Genomic DNA, 5000 nt, shown 5'->3' with positions numbered 1-5000 from the left:
CGCCGGGGGAGAGCCGCTGTCGGCCGGCGGGCCGCCGCGGGACGCGTCGAGCGGCCCGCCCCTCTCGGCCTGAGCGCGTCGCCGCCTTCGTGTCTCCCCGAGAGGAAAGGAGGGAGCCCTCAGAAGCCGGCGGCGCTCCCTCCCCCGTCCGGGCGCGAGCAGACGGCGGCCCCGCCGCCGCCTCGGTTTCTGCCCGCCTGGCTCGATCGGCGGGGCCGCCGTCCGCCTGCAGGTTTCGGCGGGGCCGGCCGGGGGCCGAGCGGGAAGGAAGCCGCCGTGGGCGCGAAAGCCTCCGAGAGAGCGCCGGCGAGAAAGCTTCCTCGGAAAGGGAGGGCGCCGAGGCTCAGGCCGCCGGCGGCCCCGTCGGCCCGCTCCTCAGCCCCCGCAGGCGTTGTCGCGGTGCCGAGCGGCCGGCCGCTTGAGGAGGAGCCGCCCGGGGCGTGGGCGGGGAGGGGCCGACGGCGGCGGCCCGAACCGTCGCCCAGCAGGGGGGCGGGCGGGGCAAGCCCGGAAGGAGGTGCCGAGGCAGGGTGACGTCGGAGGGCGGGGCCGCCGGGCCGGCATCGCCCGCCCAGCAGGGGGCGGGGAAAAGCCCGGAAAGGCGCCGCCGCGGGAGCGGCGGTTCCGTGCCGGGCCCCGCACGCCTCGGCGGCGAGCCCCCGGAGGCGGGCCCGGGGCCAAAGACCTCCGCGGACCGCCGAAGAGCCGGCCGCCCGCCCGCCCGCTCGCCGCTTCTGCCGGCGATTCGAGTCGAGTCACGCCGGGGGCCGGCGTCTTTCTTCCCGCCGCGTCCCACCGCACCCTCCCGCCCGCTTCCTTTCCCCCGCTGTCCGCCCCCAGGTCCCGCCGGCTGGCCGGTGCCGCTTCTGCTCCCCGCAGGCGTGGCGGGGACGCCCCGCGGCCGGTCGAGCGCGTCGGCAGGCCGGGCGCGGGCCGCGAGCCGCCCGTCGGCTCGGCTGGGAGGCGTCCGGCCGCGCACGCAGGAACGGAAATGGGATGGGCCGAGAATTTCGGATCCCGGCGAAGCGTTGGTGTTCCGCCCCGACGCGAGAGCCGTCCTTTCGGGAAAAAGACGAAAGAAGAAGGGAAGGGGTGGGTGCGCGTGTGGCCGTGGGTGAGGGCGTGTGCCTGCGTGCCTGCGTGCGTGAAAAAAAGCAAAATAAAGCAACGGTCAAAAATACGCCTCGGTCTAGGGAGCGGCAATATCGGGAGGGACGGGGCCGCCGAAGCTACCCGACGGCCGAGGGGCGCACAGGTCGGTCTCCCGCCTCCGGGGCAGGCCGCCGCCGCCGCCGCCACCGCCGCCGCCGGGCACGGCGTCAGAAGCCGCAGGGGGCGGCCGGCGCGGAGGCGGCCGACAGGACTACCCCGGTGGCGGGCGGCCCCGGGAGGTTGGGTCCACCCAGGGCCGGGGCCGCCTGACAGGCCTGGCCCGGTGGCGGGACACGAGGCAAATTTCAGCGGGGTACCCTTGTCTCCCGGACGGGGAAGACCTGCTGCCCGTGGTCGGGGCAGCCCTGCTGTCCCAGGTCGGGGTAGACGTGTTGTCCCAGGCCGGGGTAGACCTCCTGTCCGCGGTCGGGGTAGACCTGGTGTCCCGCGGTCGGGGTAGACCTGCTGTCCCAGGTCGGGGTAGACGTGTTGTCCCAGGCCGGGGTAGACCTGCTGTCCCAGGTCGGGGTAGACGTGGTGTCCCCCGGTCGGGGTAGACCTGCTGTCCGCGGTCGGGGTAGACGTGTTGTCCCAGGCCGGGGTAGACCTGCTGTCCGCGGTCGGGGTAGACGTGTTGTCCCAGGCCGGGGTAGACCTGCTGTCCGCGGTCGGGGTAGACGTGGTGTCCCCCGGTCGGGGTAGACCTGCTGTCCGCGGTCGGGGTAGACGTGGTGTCCCCCGGTCGGGGTAGACCTGCTGTCCGCGGTCGGGGTAGACGTGGTGTCCCCCGGTCGGGGTAGACCTGCTGTCCGCGGTCGGGGTAGACGTGTTGTCCCAGGCCGGGGTAGACCTGCTGTCCGCGGTCGGGGTAGACGTGTTGTCCCCCCGGTCGGGGTAGACCTGCTGTCCGCGGTCGGGGTAGACGTGTTGTCCCAGGCCGGGGTAGACCTGCTGTCCGCGGTCGGGGTAGACGTGGTGTCCCCCCGTCGGGGTAGACCTGCTGTCCGCGGTCGGGGTAGACGTGTTGTCCCCCGGTCGGGGTAGACCTGCTGTCCGCGGTCGGGGTAGACGTGTTGTCCCAGGCCGGGGTAGACCTGCTGTCCGCGGTCGGGGTAGACGTGGTGTCCGCGGTCGAGGTAGACCTGGTGTCCGCGCCGGCTCTGGAAGTTCACCAAGGGGTCGCTGTTTTCAGCTGCCTCCAGTTACGTCATGCTAGGAGGCGGCTAGCGCCGCCGCTTTGCCCCGGTCACGTACGCTACGGTCACTTGCAGGCATCGGCGGCCTCGGACACGTATCTCCGTATTATGGGAGCGAGGTAACGGGTCGTCTCCCCCAGGCTGCTACCGTGCCTGTGTCCTCCGGAGGCGAAGCTACGGGCCGGCCGCCCGGCCGGTCGCCGGCGCTGAGCTCAGAGAGAAACGAAGGGGAGAGCCGCCGGCAAGGGAGGCCCGAGAGAGAAACCGAGAGTGTGCCGCCTCGGCGGGACCGAGTCGCGGGGCTCGTCCCGCTTCCCGTGCTACCCATCGTGCCGGTGGGGCAGCTTTGTTTGCCAGGCCGAGGAGGCGTCGTTGCCGCTGCTTGCCCAGAGAGAGAAGGGAGTGTGTTGCCGCCTCGGCGGGACCGAGTCGCGGGGCTCGTCCCGCTTCCCGTGCTACCCATCGTGCCGGTGGGGCAGCTTTGTTTGCCAGGCCGAGGAGGCGTCGTTGCCGCTGCTTGCCCAGAGAGAGAAGGGAGTGTGTTGCCGCCTCGGCGGGACCGAGTCGCGGGGCTCGTCCCGCTTCCCCCGTGCTACCCATCGTGCCGATGGTGGGGGGGGCCAGCTTGTCGTGATGCCGAGGAAGCGTGTGCTGCTTGCCCAGAGAGAGTGTTGCCGCGCGGGCGGCCGAGGCGAGAAGGGAAGGGCGTGGAGGAGGCAGAGAAGCCGCAGGCGGGTCCCCCCCGCTCTGGTCGTGCTGCTGCCGATTCCGGTCCAGTCCCGCCTCCCTCCCCCCCGCCCCAGCCCTGGGGCGGGGAAGCGAATGCCGGTGGCTGGCGGGCGAGGCGGCGGCGCCTCGTCCCTTATGTGCTCGGCCTTAAGCCGGGGGGCCCCCCTCGGCGGGGCGCAGTTTTTTTTTTTTGTTTTTCGGCTGGCGGTCTCGGTGGGCCACGGTGTGGGCCCGGCAGCCGGGGGCAGACGTCGGCCGGGGGCGCCTCTGTCTAACCGTTGCTCGAGCTTCGTTCGAGGCTTTACCACCCCACCCCCGGCCCGTCCCCGAAGACCGGGTTGTGTCCCCCGCCCCGAGTTGTTGTGGCCCTCGTTCCCCCTTCCTCGGCCTTAAGCCGGGGACCCGCGCTTTTGCGGGCGGAATTTGTTTCAGGGGCGGCGGCCGGCCGCGGTGGCCGGCCCCGCCCGCGTGCGGACACCCGAACGCGACGGGGAAAAATGCCCCCGGGCCGAGAGAGAGAGAGATGGCGCGGGCGAGGCGGCGGCGCCTCGCCCTTCCTCAGTTGTCGTGGCCGGTGCGGACCGAGCCACCGTGGCCCGGCGGGCTGGGTTGCGAACGGGGTCCCCGCTTCGTTTTCTTTCGCTTGTAGGCGTGCGGGGCAGAGCGTGGGGGTCTGCCCGCCCGGTCTCCTCCGTATTTTCTGGGGGTGTGAGGGCTTTCTGCCCGCCGCTCCCTTTTGCGGCCCTAAGCCGCGGCACCGAGAAAAAGCCAAGCGTCCGCAGAGGCGTGCGGGCCCCGCCCCCAAGCGAAAAGCGAAGGGGGGCAGGGAGAAAAACCTCGTGGGTGGCGGTGGTGTCGTTGGGGAGTGAGAGGCGCGGGCCTCGCCCCCACCCCCCATCCCCGGGCCCGCGGCCCCCGTGGCTAGCACGGGTCCTGCGACGCGCCATGTGCCTTTTTATCGTTTTTTTCTGCTCCTGGTTTGCCGTTTCCCCCCCGGTTTTTTTTTTTTTTTTTGGTTTTGTTTTTTTCCGGGGGATGGAAAAAAAAAAGCCGATCGCCGCGAGGCCGGGCGCTAAAGCCGGGTTTGGGGGGGCCCCGTGGCCTCTCGCGGTCGGTGGCAACCTTTTTTTGTCGCACGCTTTCCCGGATGGGTTCCCCTCGGGGAAGGGGAAAAAGGGGTGTGAAAACCCCCGACGTCCCGGCCCCCGGCGGGGTGTGTGGCGTCTCCCATCTTTGCCGTTGTCGTCCAGTTAGAGGGAACCGTTGTCCGCAGATGCGGGTGGGTGGCGGCACCCCCCGCGCGCTCCTCCCGCTGCGATCAGCCGAAATTGTCCCGAAAGCCAAGCGGCCCGCCGGCGTCGGCGGGCCCCGGGGGCGCGTCGAGGAGGCTCGACGGCGCCGAGCCCGCGGGGGCGGTCTCTCGGGGACGAGTTCCCCGCTCGCACGCACGCACGCGGAGTCCCGCGGCCGTCCGCCCGCTGCCCGCCTGGACCGTGGCGGTGTCGGCCGGTGGGGCGCGCACGTTGGGGTTGCCGTTGCCGTTGTCCCAGGACCGTGGCCGCGGGGCCCTTGTCGTCGCTCCTGTTCTTCACGCTCGTTTGCTTCTCCTCCTCCTCCTCCTCCTCCTCCTCCTCCTCCTCTCTTCTCCTCCCCACACCAACAAAACCCGATCGATGAGGCTTTTCGGGTCGCGTCGGAGAGGGCCCCCGGCGGGCCGGCTCCTTCCGGGGCTTCTCTGTCATGGGGAAGCCCACGGCGGTGTGTCCGGTGCTCGGCCAGGGTTGGTCTCCTCTCCAATTCGCTTCCCGTCGCAGGCGAGGTTTTGGCGTCCCTTTCCCGCCGTGCCGGGCCAAGGGCGTCTTTACCGTCCCGGGCTGTGTGACGGCCGCGTGGCCCCGCGAGCCCCTCAGGTGTCCTTGGACT

Source organism: Cyanistes caeruleus, unplaced genomic scaffold (assembly GCF_971803275.1).
Source record: "Cyanistes caeruleus unplaced genomic scaffold, bCyaCae1.hap1.1 HAP1_SCAFFOLD_338, whole genome shotgun sequence".
In the NCBI taxonomy this organism is placed as follows: domain Eukaryota; kingdom Metazoa; phylum Chordata; class Aves; order Passeriformes; family Paridae; genus Cyanistes; species Cyanistes caeruleus.
Note: the sequence above shows the minus strand (reverse complement) of the source record.